A 21,634-nucleotide genomic window follows, 5' to 3' on the forward strand; every position below is an offset into this window, starting at 1 on the left:
CGTTTTCATTTTCTACTGATCTATTTTTTCTAATCTTTGGGGAACTATTGTTTTACATCATGTTTCCGCGGAAGTTGAAGTGTGTTACTCTTGTGCTGACAAACAACCATTCACACTCACATTCATAACTATAGACAATTTAGAGTCGGCAATTAACCTAACATACATGTTTTTGGAATGTCCGGAGTACCCGGAGAAAACCCACGCGCACACGGGGAGCGCATGCAAACTCCACACAGAGATGCCCATCGGAGATTCGAACCCAGGATCTTCCCAATCTCCTGACTGTGTGGCCAACATGCTAATCACTAGGCTATTTGAGACAGATGCATAAAATGTCATTCAACCTGTTTGGTAGAGAGAAAGGAGGAAAACAAACATGCATGCACGTGTCAATATCAATTACTGAGTTTGTTTTTTATTGATGTATTGATTATTGTGACAAGTCTAGCCACTGCCGTCATGTCTTTCTGACAAAATGATGTAGCCATCAGTATTCATTTCCTAAAAAAAGTTGTACCTGTAGTGGAGCCTTGGATGGGTCGCTAGTCAACTACAGGGTGATTGTGAATGGGAGATGGCAGCTATTTGAACCACTACACTACCAAATGCTGACCTGTCTGCATAGAGCTTGTCGGTTCTGGCATGGTGCTGGAAAAGGGAGATGGACAAGTGATAATAGACATCAGATATATCCTCTGCTTCAGACTGATGCGACTGTGGCTGGGCAAAGATGTCATGGGTCAATCAAAACTTGGTAGAATGAAAGGAAACAATAGCCCTTTGTAAGTACCGCTGTGATGCATTGCAAGGTTGTAGACAAGAACCAACCTGAGTGGGCAGCAAGAGACACCGAATCAACCGTGGGTTGTGGGGGCGATTGCTGCAGATGTTGTTGGCTTGTCTAGTTCACTTCTTTATTTACTGGCAGTCATACCTGCCTAAGTACTCAATGATGAGTGGTAAGTGGCCCGTAATAGATTTGACAGACAGTTTTTTTATCTGTATTTTCCCAGATGGATATGGAAGTAGTTTATTGGGTGTGTCATGTTAGAATAATACTACTCCTGCATTATGTTTTCACGGCGCTATATCAAAACTCAGGCTGAGTGTGTCAGTATTTTGAGTAAGCTTCCCTGCTGTTGCAGCTGTTTCATATTCACAGGCATCAATGTGGAGCTGGTAGACCCTCTGAATCATTCTACTGAGGGAATCCCTCTGCTTTGGAAAACATGTTTTCTGTTGCTATTCCTGTCGTCAATGCTCGCTGGCGAGACCTGACCTCGCTGGGTGATTGTCTTTTCGACTATTCATCGGAAGCCTACCCCAGTTCACCTAGCGTTATACATAGGGCTCATCCCCAGGACAGACATATTAGCCATGTTTCCCACAATCATTATCGTTCCTTTTGGTTTGCTACACTATGGCTTAGGTCGGTAAACCTGATCGTGTTGGGATTTCGGGCTTGGATAGCGATGGGTGTCAGCTACAGTACATAGTGTTACAATACACCAGCAAAAAATGTGCACTCCACTGTTCTGTGTGCTGACATCATCCATAAACGTGACAAAAACATTGTAAAATCCTCTCTCTTTCAGTAATTGAACCTTGGGTTTCATTCCATTTAGTACATTCAAACTGAACAAAACACTACTGCTTGATACTATCATTTTCATGGCTTCGGGCAATTTGGAGTATTCAGCCAACCTAGTAAAAACACTTTTGGCTTGTCACTGGCATTTTTCTTTTATTATTTCCAGTTATTAAATACTGCATCTGGTAAGAATAATGAAATTTTACAAGTTCAACTTCAACACTGATTGAACAAATGCCTACTAATAAAGTGTGTAACTAGGAACACATCATTCTTATTCCAGTTTTTATAGCCTGTTAAGTGATTTTGAATTGACGACAGCAGAAGAGGCAGAATGTGTGCGAGAGCAGTACCAGCTGTCTGAGTGTTTTGTCCTGTTTTTCGTGTGACATAATTACAATCTGCCAACATGTACGCAACCTTCGTACACGGCGAAGCTGCTCTCCAGGTAAGTATTTCTGCTGCATTTGGCAGGTTTTAGTTTGGAGTTCAATCTGCGTCGCTACAAAAAATCTTTGAGCTGCTGCGACATTTACCGTTAAGGCTCATAGAACATTACAGTAGTACCTCGCATAACATAAACCTCCTTTTACATAAATTCCACTGAACATAAAGATCGCCTCCGCTCTCATCTCATTGACTGACTTATACAGCACCTACGTGAGTTTGTGTGAGAGACAGGCTTCTCCCTTCAACCTCCTTCCTCTTCGTAGTCGCCCTGAAACTAACTTAAACAATTAAGTTAAGTTACAAATTAAAATTTTGCACACAGCATTATCATGTAGTGCGTGTGCGTTTGTCTGTGAGACCAGCTGACTCTTAGACTCTTTGAGTCGCGTTTCGACTCAGGCTAGTCCTCCTCCTCCTTCCTACCTCCACTTGCGCTCCTGATCAAGACATCTCGTGAACGGTAGGATTGTTTTTGTTTTTCAGTTTTATTCATTTACAGTAATCTTATTTATTACCTTATTTTATATTGGAATGTTACTGTACTATGTTTATGCTAACGTTTTCTTATATTTTCCCACCATATTTGGTGGACTTTGAATATTTTGAAGTGCCAAAGGGGTGAGTTTGGGAAGATCTTGGAACGGATTAGGCTAATTACATGTATTTTACGCTTCGTATAACATAAAATCCCCATAACATAAAAGTTCTCGGAACGGATTATTTACGTTGTAGGGGCGTCTACTGTATTTGCTTCTGTATATGACGCTTAACGCTGACAAAGAGCTACAAAAGCAGGGGTGTCCAAAGTGCGGCCCAGGGGATATTTGCAGCCCGTCACGCGTTTGTTATCAGCCCGGGGAACATTGTAGAAAAAAAACACACCAGAAAAAATGGAAAAAATAGAGCAATAACATGGTTTTAAATATGTGTACCGGTAATGATTTCTTTAAAAACCTTTTACAAACTTACAAAAATATCTAAAAATATCCCGTTGCACCTACCTATCCATGAAATGTCTTTCATGTTCTGTATAATTGAGTTGATCAAAAGTGGAATTGTGCAGGAATTGATAGTAGCTTTGTTGTCTTACCTGCGACTGATTGCATTTTGAGGGAAACGTTTACTTCGAGCTGCGCAGTCACCGTTTGGTCAAACTGCTTCGAAACTTATTTGTGACACAAATGTGAGCAACTGGTGAAATATTTCTCTCACAAAGCCTGAAGAGAAAGTTGATACGGACCCTGTGAGTGGCTGTGATTGATCTCCCACAATGTGTTGATGGCCATGCAAAGACGATGCCTTCTTATTGATGGCTTGTAAAATATGAAATGCTTTCCAACTTGGAGAAGTGCCTCATGACTGAGATTTACTGCTGCATGCACCTCACTCTCTGGATCACTTTACGTGCTTTTCAGCATTGTAGAGATAGATCAGGGAATGGATGGATGAGCTGATAGATTTATGGGGGATACTGGACAGCATGTTACCACACAGCTTTATCTTGTGTTATGTCTTATATGCTCCGCATAAATGTGTCATGTGTAGGTGGAGAGGAGCAATAAGCTGAAACTGAAGCCCCCTTAAATATGGTTGAAATGAGCACAGTGTGCAACAATGATGCACACAAAAACACATGAAATTAGAGGAAATATCTTGATGTACAACATCTCAATTAGAGTAGGTTTCGGTTCAACTTGATCCTTCTGGAATAAATTGATGACTCTAACCAAGGTTTTTAACTGTTTTAAATCTCTTTGTTAAGTTTTTTTGTTAAATGTGTTGTGTTTCTTTGGATATGGATCCAGGAAGCCAGTTCCGTCATTATTTGTTCATGTTTCCAAATAAGCATTCTGAAAACCTTTATTAACTGTAAAAGCTATTTTTTTAAGCAAAGGAAAAATGGTTAAAACAACAACAACAAATTAATATATAAATTTAATGACAAATGGTTTTGTGTGGTACGCTGAAATTTGCTAAGATTTCTGACATGCATGGCGGTTGTGCAAATGCCAATTTTAACTTTAGGTAGCTCTTTTTCCCAAACTATTTGGTCATATTTCAAGACTTCAGCGGTTATTTTGGATTATTTTTGATTCGTCCAAATGTTAAGACCAAAAGACAACAGCGTAAAACCCTTCACCTTGCACACTTTTGTAGGTATGGATGAGCACTACAGCGCTCCATTAGTGTTTGCAATCCTGAAAGGTCTGCTTCCCATGGCTGCTTCTTTTTGTTCGGTTGACGGATTCCAGTGTTATATAGAAATGGAAAAAGGAATTATTTAACAGGCAAAACCTAAAAAGAGCCGAGCCCTCGGGATCCAGAGAAAAGAAAAAGGAGAGGCAAAGGGAGTAGAGACAAGCCTAAAAATACATGGAAATAACTTCTCACGCTCCTGTCTTTATCACAACAGACCCCAAGGGAACGCCACATTGCTCTGACTACTGAACACTTTTTATTTGAAGAGCAAAGAGATCATCTATTGATCACGTCAGCTTCACAGATGACATATTTTGTTCATTTACTTTAGCTTGCTTAAAAGGAAGCACCTCCTCTAATTGGGCAAGCAGTAGCCACACAGTGAAATAAACAGGTGTGACACTAGGCAGAACACTGACTACAATCACGGTGCCAACACAAAAATGACAGCACAATATGTAAGTAACAGGTAAGTAAACACACTGCCAAAGGGAATAATAACAACTACGTTAACGCTAAACATGCATCACTCCTTTTCACTTCCGGCTTCCCAGCATGCTTTGCGGCACTTGTTTTGTGAAAAGTTGCTGAAGTTCTATGTTTAGAGTAAACATCGTTGTTTGCTTAAGTCGTTTTTTTTTTTACACTTTTCTTTAAGTCAGTTTTGGTTTTTTTTATATTTTTTTTGTTTTTTTTAAAATTAATTTTGGAACACTTGTATTTAAGCTAAACCAAGCAAATGTGTTTGTTTCATGTCACCTATTGAAACTTTAATACACAAAATTACATGTACACAGTGGATTTTAGAGGAATTTATTACGGCATTTTGCCATGAAATGATGATGTTCTAATGAAATAACCTGTTTTGGCTTGACCTCCAGGGAAGCTCCGGTTGAGATGTGGTCATTCCAAATGTGCATTGAGTTTCTTGCACGACCTCAGCACAAAATGGTCACTGTCACACCGATGATGTGTGACTCGAAATGTGTTTCACTTTACTACTTCTATAATGCCAGATATCTACAAGTGTGTCTCATCCGGAAACAGTAATTGCTTTTTAAAATCTCAGTTGGACTCGTACACTGAAAACCATTCTGCTATGCAACTTGAGCTTGTTCCTGAGGTTTTGTAAATGTGTTAGTGTGTTGGTAAACATTGTCGCTAATGTCAGTGGGAAATGTAACTTCCAGACTTCATACTTGCATCCGTGCAGCATTCAGCTGTGAAACCACACATCAAATACAACCAAATGACTTGTGGGCTTTTCTTTTGACATGGGGTTTGTGGGGAGACTGAATAAATAAATGTCACATCTCCAGCTCAATTTTTCCACATTATCAACTGCTTCTCCCTCTGTTATAGATCTAATCCTCTTATTAAATCTTTGTTCCTTTTGTAACTCTTTCCAGTCAGCTATTTCTTACGGAAACCAGATATTGAATTTTTTCACGACACACCTGTTTTGTCTTTGTGGTGGCATGCCATCCTGACCAGACATTCGATGTGTAATGGCAAGTGGAAAAGCTGTTAGTTGGTCACCAGCCGCCCTGCTTCAGAGGCCAGTGCCATTGCTTTTGGACCAGCTGACACTAAGTGGTTGTCTGACACAACCACACACTGCACATATATGTCTACGGTTAAATGTGAGATCATAGGGCGTATTTATGCTTCCTCCAATGTAAGCCTTTTAACGGCACTTACTGAAACACAGTGGAACCTCAGTGAGCGTACGACCCGGCGTACTTTTTTGGTTAAGGTCGGTTTACATACATTTTCTGGTTCCCTTACAATATGCTGTGCGTCTTGTCGTGTTATTAATAATACATTGCGTGAACATGTATTCTTAATGAACAGTATTTATCACAAAACATCCGTCGTTGCCCGTCTATTATGTCATCAGTGGTTGAATCTGTAGTTCTTTGCCAACTAACACAAGTCTCAACAGTGTTAACACAAAACCCATTTTTATAGTTTTACAATTATAGTTTTACATGCATAAAACAATTGCAAATGCTTATGCACTCCTGATCAAAACCAGTTGACAAATTGCAAGAATTTACATTTTGCACTATTGGATCTTAAGGAGGTTCTAAGGAGAGCTTCAAATTGCAAAAAGAAGAAACAGGAGTGAGACAAAATCTTTTTTGAGTAAGCAATTTATTGCAAACAAGCATTAAAGTGAAATAGGCTGTTCATCAGCTGATCAAAAGTTTAAGACCATAGCCTTGGAAAGCCACAATCTTGGCATCTTGGATTCAATGTCATTTTCTGTCAGGTATTTACACGGTCATGATCCCTTGATGGCAAAGGAAAACAAGCTTTCTCTCTTTGAATGTGGTCGGATTGTTTAGCTGCATAAGCAAGGCAGCGTGCCATTGCTGTTGAGGTTGGACGTAGTAAGACAGTCATTTGAAACTTATTCAAAGATCCTGAGGGTTATGGAACAACAAAGTCAAGTGGTAGACCCAAAAAAAATGTCACTGGCCTTGAGCCAGCCATTGGCTGTCCGTCAAGACACGGGACCATGAAGGTTACTGGTGCTGAGTGCGGTCCATAACCATCAGACGGCATCTACGAGAGAAGGATTTTAAGAAGAAAAAGACCTTCAAAGGCCTCGTCTCCTTCAATGCCACAAAATTGCCCATTTGGAATTTGCACAAAAACACCAAACACGGGACATTGAAAGGTGGAAGAAAGTGTTTATGAGGTGATTATCAAGAATGGCGCAGCTACTCATTACTGAGTCCTTCCTTATACTGTATGCAGGGGAGTTAGAGGTTTATTTGCGCTACGGTCTTAAACTTTAGATCAGCTGATGAACAGATTGAAAAGATTTGAAAGAAGAAAAAGTAAGTATTTCTTAAAAGGTATAATGATTTTCAAAAAAACAAAATTCAGGACTAAAATGATGGAACGTTGTATTTCTGTAAAAGGAGTCAGTTTATGGAACAATCTAAATAAAGAAACTAAAGAATCCAAGTCTGATACCATATTTAAAAAAATGGTTAAAACGAGTATGTTGAGGAAGTATGAACTATCTCAGTTATGATTGGCTGTCATACTATGGTTATTTTTGTTGTGGGAAATGGCATTGGTTGAGTTATAATTGAAATGTGTAACCACCTGTGTGGCTAGTTACTATAGCTCTATTTTTTTGTTTTTATTGTTTTTAAATATGATTTTGTTTGTGGCTGAAAAAGGGGCAGAGATAATAAGACTTGTCTTCTTTCTGCTCCCTTTCATTCTGGTTTGAAGAGTGTTTGGTTTTATGTTAGTGTTTTAATATTGTTTGTTTGTTTTCTTCTTTCTGGAATGGAATAAATGTTTCAATCAAAAAACAGCCTATTTCACTTTAATGCTTGTTTGCAATAAATTGTTCTTGCAATTTTTCAACTGTTTTTAACATTTTCATCAGGAGTGTACATAAATATGAAAAATGACACATAGCACGATACGGTAAATGAAACAACACTGTAGTGAGTCTGTTAATATTTGCTATACGGTGTTCCCTCGCTACATCGCGGTCCACCTTTTGCAGATTTGCTCTTTTGCGGATTTTGCATCTTGATGTACAATTTTGCATCTTTTTTTTAAAACATTGTATGAACGCACATTGTATTCTGTGTCCTTGTGGCGTATTACAGTGATCTATCAGTGGTCTGTTGCATGTGTCTGTTATTGTATTTACTACTGCTACCAGTAGAGGGTGCTGTAGAATCATGTGAGAGTTGAAGCATGTCCAGACGTGTCCGGTTCTTCAGTAAATATAGGGCTGCAACAGTCCTGATTGGCTAAGGGAGAACCCGCCCATTGTGTTCTGCGTTCTGATGGAGACCATTGTCAATCAATCTTCATGCAGGATTGCCTGTTTCCTGTTGCATGACTGCTAGCTGCTGGCGATCATAAATGCTGAATGAAGGCATAGGTTACGCGGCTGTAGGGCGCCTGGAATACTGTTAAATGAATCTTCGGTTCATGGAGGACGACGACAAGGAATTTGTTTTTAACAAAGATACAGAAACGCTGCAGCCTAAAGGTGCCAGCACAAGCCACGAATGAGTGAAATATGTGTGAGTCACTTAATTTCTTGTCCAATCTTGTAAGTTGATCATTAAAATTCAAATGAAATTTGAACTTTGAGAGATTTTGAGAAATCTGAGAAAATGTTAATGCCTGTCTGAGAAAAGTGTATAAAGTGCACGGTGAGGGGTTTTACAGCCTTAAAACATGTATAATAATTGTACAAAAATATAGTGGGCTACTTCGCGGATTTCACTTATTGCGGGCTATTTGGGAACCTAGCCCCCGCGATAAACGAGGGAACATTGTATTGTGCATTAATGTCAGGAATGAATTGCCTCGGTAGCTGGTTAGTAGGCCATGGATATCCATATTGATGTTCTGCTTTGCTCATCATCACCTAATTTCTGTAACAGACTTTGTTTGGCTCATCTGGACGAGCTCAAAATGGTTGTGTGTATGACAAGGAAATGTCATGTCAGCGGTCGAAAATACGTGAATCATGCTTTTCCTATCTGTTTGGTGCATACAGTCCTCTCAAATGGCACACACTGATGCATGCATAGTTATTTTTTCTCTTCATTTCCTCCACTGTTGCCGTCAGATTATCGCCTCTTTACCCTCTACTTTTAGCAGCATGTGACATCATTGTTTTGTAACCTTTTTTCAATTTGCACGAAAGTCAATCTGAGGAACCGATCTGAGCCCCTGTTTTTCCTTCCTCTGCTTGACAGGCTGTTGCAGGCGAGCCCGGCGGGACAATTTCCTCTTGTTTCCAACCACATCTGAGCAGGTGAGGAATGACGCCATGTTCCACTCCACGCTGCTTGTTTTTGGATCCATAGCTTCCAGCAAGACTGGCTTATTCTTTCTCTCATCCCTTAAACCAGTGGTTCTCAACTGGTTTGTCTATGGGACGCACCATCACCCCTAAATGACAAGTGGTGACCCAAATTTTTCAACTCACACTTCTCATATATGTTATATTTGTTTTCAAAACGATGTGAGCTGTAGCACTTAGACGCTGTCTCTTTATGGCACGCTCTTCTCCAGCATTTATCTGCAGCTGTGTGTCTCGATGTCCTTTCTCTCCCACTCAAGCATGACAAAGTCATCCAGAAACATGGGATGCATCTCGTGGTGGCATAGCAAGGGAATAACGCAGACAAGAACGTGAGGTGCATTCGCATACACTGGGTAATTACATAACTTTATCATTTTTTTCCTGGGCGTAGACCTGCGACCCACTGAAAACTGTTCTCCGACCAACTTTTGGGTCCCGACCCACCAGTTGAGAACCACTGCCTTAAACGTTCTAGCTCATTTGATGAGGATGCAAAGTCACTTTATCTGAGGCAAAAAAAACAAAATAACAAATTTACAGTTGCACTCATTCTACATGTTATTTATTTGCACAGTTTAAACATTTAAAAACAATATAAAAAACTCTTACTTTATTTTATTTATTTCTATTCACTATACATTGAAAGTTTCTACATTTTGTAAATAAACGTAATTTGGGGGATGAATACTTGTGAGTGCAACTGCTTTTAGCAAATGTATATGCTACATTTGAACGTAAAATATAAAATAGAATCACACACATTTCAACTGGGGGTGTTTCCCAGTTTGGTGGTTGCTCTTTGGTGTTATATAATAAACAATAGACTTTCCAGGAAGTGCGCTGCTGAGACTTTATTAAAGAGGCCTGTTCTGGTATGAGTGTACTTCCTGAAAATGCCTTCTTGTCCAGTAACTTACACTTAAACATTCTTAAAGCGATAGCATGCATTGCCTGCAGTACGCATTGATTTTCATACAACTGGTCAAAATATTCCCTGTGCCAGCAAGAATACTTTACTTTACTTTACGTCATTGCAGTCTTTTTGAAGTGTAACCATGCAGCAAACAGTCATACATCAACTTAGACATGTGGTTAATGGTGCTGTGTCACACCTGCGGCCTATAAATCCTCAGTAGCAGAGTATCGTGGCAACATACCCTGCAAAAAGTGAACCAGCATTATAGTGCAGCATATCTGCACTTAATTCTCAAACTTATCCTGCTTCGTAGTACGGGCCGCAGAATGTGTGAATATGTTATTACAGTAATAATAAAACACATTAAAAAAAAAACATATACAGTAATCCCTTGTTTATTGTGCTTCATTACAGGCCCAACTGTCACAAGAATGTATGCGAAGTAGGATTCCTTCTTTATAAATTGAATATTTCCATAGGTAGAGCATAGTAAACCTGTTGATGACCTTCTAACTACGGTTTTTAACATTATTAGAGCTCTCTAGACATGAAGTAACACCCCTCTAGTCGCCTTTACACTCGTATTACCCAATATAGTAGACATAGTAAGAGTAAATCAACCATTTAAGACATAAATAAGACTTGTGCTCATGTGTGTCGCTATAAACATGTTCCCTCGGGGTGATGAGTGGCGGGCAGACTGGAAGTGACGTCGGGGGTTCAGAGTTGAATTTGAACTTGGCATGAGTTACTGCGGCAACTGTCGCTTGTGTTTCATTACAGATTTTTTTATAGGGATTATTGTGCCTGTTGAGATCATTCAGACCTGCAATAAAAGCCTGTTGTTCCGGCGATCAATTATTGTGTTCAATTTGTGTACTTCATCGAACATTACAGTCACATTACTGAACCTAGTGACCAGTGTAGAATACTACATATCATTCGCAGCGTCTTTGATGCCGTATATTTGCATTTACTTCATTTACCATTTTTATGCTTGAAAATGCTTAATTTAGGTAAAAAAACCCCCAATAAATAATAATAAATAAAACAAATGAATAAATAAATAAAAATATGGACTTTTTTTTAACTAATAATAGGCAGTTTTCAACCATGAAATAGTCAAATTTATTAATTAATATATTTTTGAAAACCCCTAATAGAGTGAAGCCACGAAATTGAAACCGTGAAGTACCGAGGGATGACTGTACTATTATTTTAAAATATTTTCTGTGCTGTCAGCCACTGGTTTGTCATGCAAACCACCGAGTGGGAATTCCTGGTATATGTCATTTTTATTGTTGTGCTGCGAAGCTGTTATGATTGAACACGACGATCTCTGCCTAGCAACAAGCTTTCTTGATATACTGAATGCTGTTAGGCTTTTTTGGATTGTTCAAATTGTATTTCAGTTTTGAAGTTTTATACTGAATCTGGAATTTATTCTTATGAGCATTTGTCATTAAACCAAACACATGAAAATAGTTTTCCTTGTACATAGACTACTGAACAGTTTCCCATTTATAAACCACACTTTCTCTTCCAAGGAGGTATTTTCATTTGTTTGTTTGTTAGAATTTGGCAGAAACTGCACGCTATCTGCTATTTAGTTACACGTGTTTTGGGAGTTCCACAGGGGCTAACTTTATGCCCAGGGCTACATGGGAAATTCGACACAAGATTCCATTTCCTCACCATGAGGGGTCCCCTTGATCCCGCACTAACAATTGTAAAATGTCTCTTGGTGCTGACAAAGACCTGGTGTGACTCAAGGTTATCTCGGTTTGGAACAAATTGCCACTGTTACTCATTCTTGTATTTAATGCTTCTGTGTCTAACTGTTGCTTGTCAGCCGTGAGCGTACCTTTCTTGGCTTTATTCTAACAGCAGACAGTGATGATGTTGGACAGTGTTAATGGATGTCTGCTCTGTGCAAGCCGTCTACGAGCTGTGCTTATAGAATGTTGTTCTTCATGTCAATGGCAGTAACATCTGGGCGCTCGGTTTGAGCCAAACAATTAAGAGGAGGCTGGGCGTGCTGACTGAACCTTTCTGGAGGCAAATAACAGCCAAAGGTTGCCACTATAAATTCACATGCAACTAAGTCTGTTCATCGTGTACTTCATTGAGTCCGTAGTCTGTTTTTTACATTCACATAGAACTGCTGCTCCTTGGCATTGTGAGGAGCCCGATGAAGTGGCTGAGGAATCTGGTCCAGGTGCCTCCCGGATGCCTCCCTGGGGAGGTGTTCAGGGCACGTCCGACTGGTGGGAGGCCTCTGGGAAGACCCTGGACACATTGGAGAGACTATGTCTCTTAAGTGACCTGGGAAGCCCTCAGGATCTGCCGGGAGGAGCTGGACGAAGTAATTGGAGAGAGGGAAGTCTGGCCTTCTCCGCTTAGGTTGATGGCCCCGCGACCTGACCTCGGATAAGTGGAAGGAAATGGATGGATGGATGTTGTGAAATGCAGTGGCGTACCGTGCATTTGGTACCTGCGCCTTCAGTGAGGACGTAACCGACTTAATCCACCTCTTAATACCATCACCACCACAGAGAGGCATTTCATGTCTCGGGGATTAATACTGTCGCATGTGCCTGGACATTGTAACAATGATGAGAGGGTGGTTTATCAACATTTATTTTATTATGGAGACAAAAGTAGTTACTTTTGGCCCCAGCTGCAGCAAAATAGCTTCAGTAAAACCAACGGTACTCCATCGGTACTCCTCAACGCACACACAGTAATGGTAAGATACATATACAGGTACACTACCAGTCAAATGTTTTAGAACAGTGGTCCCCAATCCCCGTTTTTTTATGTATTATTTTGAAAAGTGGCCAGATTCTCTCTATTACATCCGTCTCACTTGACGCATGTGCATTGTGCGTGTGCTAACTTTATCTCTCGCCGCACAGATGGACTACTATTATATTTTTACCATTTTTCTTTCACCTCATATTTGGTGTCAGATGATGATACTATGTGGGAATGCATGAAGGTAAGTTTGGATGACTTATTGAGTGCTAACGTGCACATTTGTCTCAAGTTAATTCATGCTAGCACACTGCCTTTTACCACACACGTCAAACAGTGATGTAATAATCTCTCTGGAAAAACTTGGCTGGAACTTGAACTGGTGGATGGTGGGTCGGCATTAATTTTGTGTTTTCAATTTGATATTATTCATGTCTTAGTTTTACACAATACATAAATTAGATAAATTAGGTCGCTATAATGTATGACCCCCCCCCCCGTCCGCAGGTGATTTGAGGGAACACAAGCGTGGGTCAAAAAAGGTTGGAGACCATTGTTTTAGAACACCCCATTTTTTCCAGTTATTTATTGAAATTCAAGTCGTTCAAGTCTTGAAATGGTACAATGGTAAGTGATGAAGTGCCAGAGGTTTAAAAAAAAAAAAAAAAGCTAAGGTGACCCGAAACTGAAAAAATAATGTGTAATTCAGAATAATAAAAAAGGCCACAAAATAGGTCAACAATTTAAAGCTGTTCTGCAGAAATGGAGGTTGATCAAGCCTTGGCCGTTGGTGCAACTAATTCCTACAAGTGTTCCAAGTTCTGGAGTACTTACTACCTCCTCTGTCTGCACAAAAACATTGCTCGGAACACACTGTGGTGCTATACCCTTGTGAGCATCAGTTATTAGCATTGTACTGGAGGAAGTAATGCCACAAAAATGGCAGGAAAAAAGGGAATTAACAATGGAAGAGAGACAGACCATCGTGTCTACATTTACTTGTTATTGTTAACATTTTGTGATTGAATTGAAAAATATGATTATTATTAAAAATGTTATTTTTTTATATGTTTTATGTGTACTGTACTGTCATTTTGATCATTCCTTTTGTTCATTTTATGATTCTAATGTTTAATAGTGCTGCACGGTGGCCTCGTCGTTTGCATGATGGCCTCACAGGCAGGAGATGGTGGGTTTGTATGTCCACTGGAACATCCCCGGGCATGGGTTCTCTCCGGGTACTCCGACACATTTATTTTACACACACAAATGTAGTCGCGGGTGATCGATTGTGTTGTGGGTTTCAGTTTTGGATCATTTTGTGTCTTTGACTTTATTTCTTTTATTAATTGTGTTGTTTTTTGTAAATAATCTGCACGGAGTGGTCGTATGCATGTGCGTGTGCATGGAACCGTTCCGGGTCCTAGACCAAAAGAGAGAGAAACACGCCGCATCCGGGTGCAATACAGTGCGCTCACACTGCTCAAGAGTACCGTGCTTTAGGTGTCAAGTGGGCCCAGGAACGACACGATCGACCTAGGGTGAGTACAAAAAGTGTGAAAGCTTTCAGGCCTGTCCAATCAGGACACAGAACACTTAGGTTGACGGCAGGCCGGGAGGCTGCATGCCTGCGTGAGGGAGAGAGAACAGGCTCAGTATTTCACAGGCCCAGTTTATGTTAAAAACCATCAAAGCTTGGTTTCATTGCTCCTCGTCCTCGCAAAGCTCCCCTGCCACAACATGCTTCAGGGGGGCCAATGTGGTCGCTAAATCAAGGGCCACTGCAGAGTGTTGGCTGTTCTTATTAAAATGTAAATTGTGTAAAAGCTCATGCATTTTTATTTGTCTGAGAGGATGTATTTTCTTTATTAACTTAATGCATCATTATGGTTATTTTTATGGTTTGTCGGTTTAGCATCCTCTGTTGGTGTGGGAAACCCTCAAGCTGCAGAGAGCATGTCAATATGTAAATGAACGAAGAAACTAAATTCATTTTGCGCAGCAACAGTCTCTCTTGCTTGTGAGCCTTGTGGGCTTTTTGTGTTCAAATGCAACTTTATCATATCTGAATACACACCATAAACACACAAGGCCTTTGGAATGAGGATGATATTAAAATTAGGAAAGTAGTCAAGCTTCCCTTATTCCAAAAAAAGGAGACAATCAGGTATCAATCATAATTTTCCTTTGTAATCATTCTTTTCCAGTTATGCCCACAAAAGATGAAGCTGAAGGGATGCGGTAACATTTTACTGCTTATTCAACGAGCAACAGCACTGATATTCACCTGGCATTGTCCGCCATCTAGTGACAAAGGAGAGACACAGCATGGGAAAAAAATCTCACGGCTATACGCAAAATCCTGCATATTTTCTGGCTTTTTAAATCACGGGTGTTGGTTTTCTCAAGACATGCTACTCATAAAACTATTGTTGTTTACTGTATTTGTATTTTATTTTGATTGCATTCAGGCCATTAGGCAAAGTGAAAGGACGCAAGGGCCACTTTGATATTTTGTTATATGTTAAGAAGTTATATATATTTCAAGAAAAAGCTGCATCTCAGCGTATAAAGCGTATTGCTAGTATGAACTTCGTTGTTGCTTTTTTTTAACTTTCTTCTTAAATAATCATTGTAAGTGTTCTTTTTGTGATATTATGGCTTTACTCCTATAATATTTATTTACATAATATTATGATTTAAGCTGATTTTCTAAAAAAATACATGATTTTTTTCATTCATATTTCAACTATGTGCTACGAAAATTGCGACTTTTTCCTCATTAAAATATGTTTTTTTTTCTCTTAATATTTTCACTTTTTTTTCAAACTATTTGAACTTTCTTCTTTTTTGTTGAAATTACGACTTTGTTCCTATAACATAACACAATATTAATAACTTATATAATAATAATAATATAATAAACGTAAAAAAGTATTTTTTTATATTTCAGCTTTTTTCTAATAAAATGTTATTTTCCCTCATAATATTGCGACATTATTTTTGTAAAAATATGACTTTTTTCTCGTTAGATTACAACTTTTTTCTCTTAATATTTCGATTTTATTCTTGTAAAATTACTTCTGATTTATCCATTTTCGCTGTTTTTGTTTTTGTTTTTGTTTTTTTTAGAATGTGCCACGGGACAATAAAAGCAGTGGGCCGCAAATGTGCCCCGGGCCGTGCTTTGGACACGGTATTTCAAAAGAGAGAGAAAGCAACCAAGAGAGGCTAGTGCAGATTTCTTGAGGCCTACTGCACGTGTGTGTGTACAAACACAGAGGGAGGGTGGCCATTCATCTACTGTATATCACAATATCACAAAGGAGGACAAACACAGTTTCACTGACCTGAAGTGCTTTGCCTCCAGACGCCATGCTCCTGTTGTTTTAACTACTACCACTAGAGGTCAGTGTGGGTCTATCATGTGAACTTAAAACAATGAAGACGTCCTTTCCTATTTTCTTGCTGGTCCTTCCCTCACAAACACTGCATTGTGTAAAACCTTCCTCTCTTGTTTTCGTTCTCTGTCACTTTATCTTTGCCTTCCAATGCGTTTCACTTCCAGTAGGAATTCAACCTGTTGTGTCATTTGCATAAGCTCACTACACAAATCTGCGCATTCCGCAGTGTCTTGCAATCCTTTCGAAAGGAACAGCAACTACATTGTCACAGATTCATGTCAGTCCATATCAGCCTCAATGATGACAATGAGAAAACCTATGATTGCTTGGGTTGGATTGTCCGTATGATGTCAGCCAGGCAGGCCTTTCCAGCAGCACTTCATCCTTTATTCTGCCGCTCGCAGTACTCGGTTGATGAAAGAGACACACGGGGGATATCTCACGTGTGATCTGACCTAATGTGGCAGCAGCGGAGATTCGTCAACCCTGTCCTCCTCCTCTCTGCCCACAGTTGGAGCAATTCTTCAACCCCCTGTATTGATCCACATTTGGCCAAGTTTCAGCTTCACCCACCCCTTCTGTAATGACCACGATCAGTCTTAGTCCTCAGCCTATGCACAAAATAACCCCAGCTCTCCAGGCTTGGAATTTGCAGTGCAAAGAGGGAAAGTGCGAGATGGGCTTGCCATGTGGACATGCTTGGCATTAGGAGGACTAGATATGGAATGTTTGAGCAGGAAGCCCAGTGACAGCCGCAGATGCTTTGTGGTCAGCGTTCACATGACTGTGTATGCAAGGAAGCAGGATGGTAATAGTATCCCAACATGATGTGTGGGGATGCTTTCACATGGCATAAATTTAGCTATGGTCTCAGGCAGGACCAAGGTGGACGCTTGACCATTACAAGACATACACCTCCTCCGGACGCTCTTTCTATGGCGTTTTGGAGGGTGTTAGAGAGATTTCTTTGATCGTCCAGTCATCTCCAAAACATTTGTGACATCAGAGGTCAGTGATGGGGCCTTCTGGCTCTTCATCTTAAAGGTGTTTGCACACCAAACAATACAAAATGTGTGCATTGGTAAGGTGAATGATTTGAGTTGAGAGGGAAGCAAGACATCTAGCCAAGTAATGAATTAATGGACAGGAGGCGTGTCCCAATACTTTGGTCCACATGGAAAAGTTTAGAGTTCTGCATGTTCCCCCCACAGGACTACAATCTATCTGTGGCACTGGGTTGCAAGGGGAGGCAATGGCGTCATGATCTAATTTGCATAATTGGTCATGACACATGCCGCATGAGTGCTTTGAGGCCATGCTCAGCTTTTTGTTTTTGAATTTTGGAGTGAGAGATTTTCGAAACTCTGACTTACAGGTTATTGACTTAAGTTATTGACTTACAGGGGTTCATTTTATTTTGTGCAGCAGAAAACATGAATGAATGCTTTTTTACATATGTTTTTCTGGGCTCCGAGTTTAAGCCTAGGTCACGTTAATATATTATATATAATATATGTTGTACATCCTCCAGGTGTGTTGAGCTCTTACTCCTTCATGGTCACCACGACTACGTTCTCCATTAACAAAAAAAAAAAAAAATGCAGCGATTTGGGGAATGCCAAAAATTGCACGGTCAAAAAATCGTACATCCCGTTGGCTTTAAAGATAATGTACACGTCATTGTACAATCAATATCTCATTACATTAATCCCTTGTTTATTGCGGTTCATTGGTTCCAGACCTGGCCGTGATAAGTGAATTTCCGCAAAGTAGACTTTGTTATTTATAAATCAAGTATTTTTCTAGTTACAGCGTAGAAAACCTGTTTACGATCTTCCAAATACAGTTTTTAACGTTATTAGAGTCCTCTAAACATTAATAAACACCCCTATAGTCAACTTTACACTCATATTACCCAATATGGGAGACACAATCAGAGAAAATAAGACATTTATTACATAATTAAGTGTTCTAGAGGTGTGGAGGACAGGAAGTGACGTCGGGGATCATAGGCAGTACATCCAACCAGCCTCACAACTGCAGACCGCGTGCGAAAAACCGCAATATACTGAGGGAGCGTTAATCGAACCATGATATTGCGAGGGACGTCTATAGTAGTTTGGTTATGTTATGTGTTAACTGAATGTGTTAAATATGTTATTAGGTTCATACCTTAGGTATGGACACTGTGCATTGACTCCCTGTCTGTTTGATCTGTGCTGTCGAGCTAGCTGTTGGCTATCACCAGCAATAAAAGAGCAAATTTCTTAAGCAATCTGAAGTGCCTCTCACCAGTTTCTGATGATCAGAAGCGTTATAAAGCGCTAATGTGTTTTCTTGTGGCGCGTCTTAAAAAGCTGAGTTCCAATGCGATCTACTTGATCTGTAATGGCAAGCTACAGTACACAGACAGGCCCATTATAATGGGTTTCTGGGTGAGGGCAAACACATGTATGTGTAGGTAAGTATGCAAAACAACCCCTAAAAAGGGTAGCTGTAAATCTATTTATGGTGGTCCAGATGTTATTTCTGCTGAACATTCTCTGGTTCTCTCTGCCTGAGGACAGTGCGGCATTCTTAATAGGAAACCCTTCCCTCCATCATGCAGCAGTCTGAATAGCCACATGGTGACATGATGTACAGAATAGCGTTGTAATGTGATGGGAGGGACGAAGACACACTTTTCATACTGTCAGCTGGTGGTTTGTCTGCAAGCAGCAGGGCATTTAACAAGTGATGGCAAAATCATCATGGACAAATATGTTTCTGTTTTTCATCCATTTATATGCCATTTGATCTTATGAAATGGAAATACAGTTGAACCTCGGTTTGCGTACGTCCTTTTTTATCATCATATATTTCTATTTATTTCCATTTCTAATTGTTTTCTGCCTGTAAAACTATCATTGTAAAACTATAGAAACATGTTTTGTGTTAACATTTTTGGCTTACTGGAAAAGACTGACATGATTTTTATGGGAGAAATGGATTTGGTTAGAGTACATCACGATTAGAGTTGGACCTTCTGGCGCAAATTAACGACAGATATGTTTGTGCTATTCAACACTGATCTTTTTTGTCAGTCAGCGAAGGACTGTGAATAAAAACAGTCATTTTCAAGATTTCCAAATTTCCCCAGAAATGTTCCTCCCCTTTGCAAGCTGTAATTAAAGGACGTTTGATCGGTAAAAGCTACAATGACACAAATGTTTTGAAAGCCAACACATGAACATGAGTCATCATCAAGTTATTTACTTCCAAACAAACACTGCCTTCATTGCTTTTTATCAAAGCATTTGAGCCAATATCCGTGGTGTGAGCGCTCAAGTGTAGAACGTTGCTTTCACCCGTGGATAATCATCCTCATGGTGTAGTTTTCACTAAGCTATGTGGCAGCCTGTTTATAATTGCAGGTTTATGGTGTAGCTGTATTTTTGTAAATGAGGACTAGAGCGCCATATCACAAGGATTGCCCATCTGTGCAGTTTGGTTGAAAACTACAAAGCTTAGCATTCAGACGTTCAAAGCGGATAATGTGCATTGGCCGTAAAGAACAAGAGAATGAAATAATAATTCACTTTTTTATGTGTTGAATGAACTTCAATATGAAGGCAGACTTTAAGGTGCATAGAGAAATGTGTGTAAAGGTCGTGTGAGGTGTAAACAACTCAAAGCAGTTTTTTGTTCCTTGTTTCGAATTGGTCTTTGGCATGGATTTCATTTGTCTCCTTGGGGTTGACAGTTTTTTCACATTTTCTGACAAACATAAACAATAGCTTGGCATTAAATCTCGTGTTTTCCATCCATTAACTTTTGGCTTCACGGAATTTAACACAATGTTGCAACAGCGCTAGCCGCTGGATAATTTTTTAATTTGAACGTAATTGTCGTACTTTTAATTTAAATATGATGTACTGCAATAGCTTTAATGTAACCCAACGCTACACCTGCAAACTTGATTTAAAAATTCCCTGGCTGTCTTTGTTTAATACACCTGAACACTTAATTTACATTCATTTGAGTTGCCTAACGTAGTCTTAATGATCTACTTAGCATATTATATAACGGCTGCACAATATGCAGGTTTTCTTTCCTTGTTCATGCAACATAAAACCACTGAATTTACTGACGTGCGGCCTTAGAATTTTTGTTTATGCCATCTAAACCAGGAGTGTCCACAAAAATGAAAGGATGCCATTTTGTTATTTTGTACAGCAACACATGTAGATATGCTAAGACGTTATATATATTTCAAGAAAAAACGGCATCTCAGCTTTGTGATACAGGTGAAAAAGTATTGGTTGGCCACCGATCAGTATCGGACGATTTTCGTGAAAAAGCACGGTATACTTGCTTTGTAACGCTAATCACATCCGCCGATCAGCTCCGCCCCCATTGCAGCATGCAGCCGATAGCGATCGTCTCCCGCCCACTTTCCCTACACAAAGCCAAAACAAGCATGGCTGCCGTGTGGGACTTACCTGTCGTAGCGAGAGTGATATACGTTTTGCACCCTGTAAAACATGCCACGGAAAATGTCTCACCGGGGTGGCGCGTTGTGTGGAATTTGGGGGGCGGACACTTGTCAGGGTGTGGAGAGTTATCGAGGCTTGCGATGTGATCATGTAGTGCCTGTGTGTGCGGGAGGAGACAAACAACCGCGACCGGCGAAACCCACTGCCAACGCGCAGCAAACGCACACGAGAGCCGGCGAGCGGCTGCGACCAGCCACACCGGCGAGCAACGCACCCACATCCAGAACGAATTGTACGAGTCTCCCACGGTTTAGATTGGCTGTCAGATGTGGAGGGAATTTGGGGATATGAAAGTAGTTTGGAGGAAGAAAAGCAGCCGGTGTTCACAATTCGCTCTGGATGCGAATGTGTTGCCCACCGGTGCAGCCGGCCTCAGCCGCCTGCCGCCTCCCGCACGCATGTCCTGCTGGAGCACAATCAAGCTGATCTCGCATCCAAATTCTCCTTAAAGAAGGCGCCTGATCCTCTAAGTTTCACCAGTGATTTTGAAACAGTAAGTCAAATATGTTTTTGTCTAAATTTTGTGGTTACCCTTTCATATCATATAACCCAGAGGTCACCAACGTGCATGGGCCTCCCAGGGAGCCCCCCCACGACCACATGAGGCGCCTGCAAGCCTGCTTTTCATCCAGGTTTTCAGTTAATAATGTGAGAACACTAGAAAGAAATGCATTCTGAAATACAAATGTGAGTTGTGGATACCAGCATTTTGTTAATCTTCTGGTAAAACAAGCATATTCGCTTTGTTTGGATTGAAATAAGATATGGAAATAAATGTTACAAAAATGAGTAGTTCTTCACATCTGTGTGGACAAAGGTACATTTGTTTGGTCAAATATAATGGTGATAACAAATACAGCTCATAAGAGTTTAATTTAAGAGCTGATATCTAGCAACTTCCATGGTATTATTGAT

General features: G+C 40.1%; 1 protein-coding gene across 2 annotated transcripts in view; it reads left to right on the plus strand.

Moving 5' to 3' along the window:
- tspan9a (tetraspanin 9a) overlaps positions 1-21,634 on the plus strand; it is a 250,066-nt gene that overhangs the window by 17,879 nt on the left and 210,553 nt on the right. For both annotated transcript variants that reach the window (XM_054775441.1, XM_054775440.1), the window contains exon 2: positions 8,998-9,056. The gene's annotated coding sequence lies outside the window, so the exon portion shown is untranslated. The remainder of the gene's footprint in view (positions 1-8,997; positions 9,057-21,634) is intronic.

Source organism: Dunckerocampus dactyliophorus, chromosome 5, assembly GCF_027744805.1.
Source record: "Dunckerocampus dactyliophorus isolate RoL2022-P2 chromosome 5, RoL_Ddac_1.1, whole genome shotgun sequence".
Lineage (NCBI taxonomy): Eukaryota > Metazoa > Chordata > Actinopteri > Syngnathiformes > Syngnathidae > Dunckerocampus > Dunckerocampus dactyliophorus.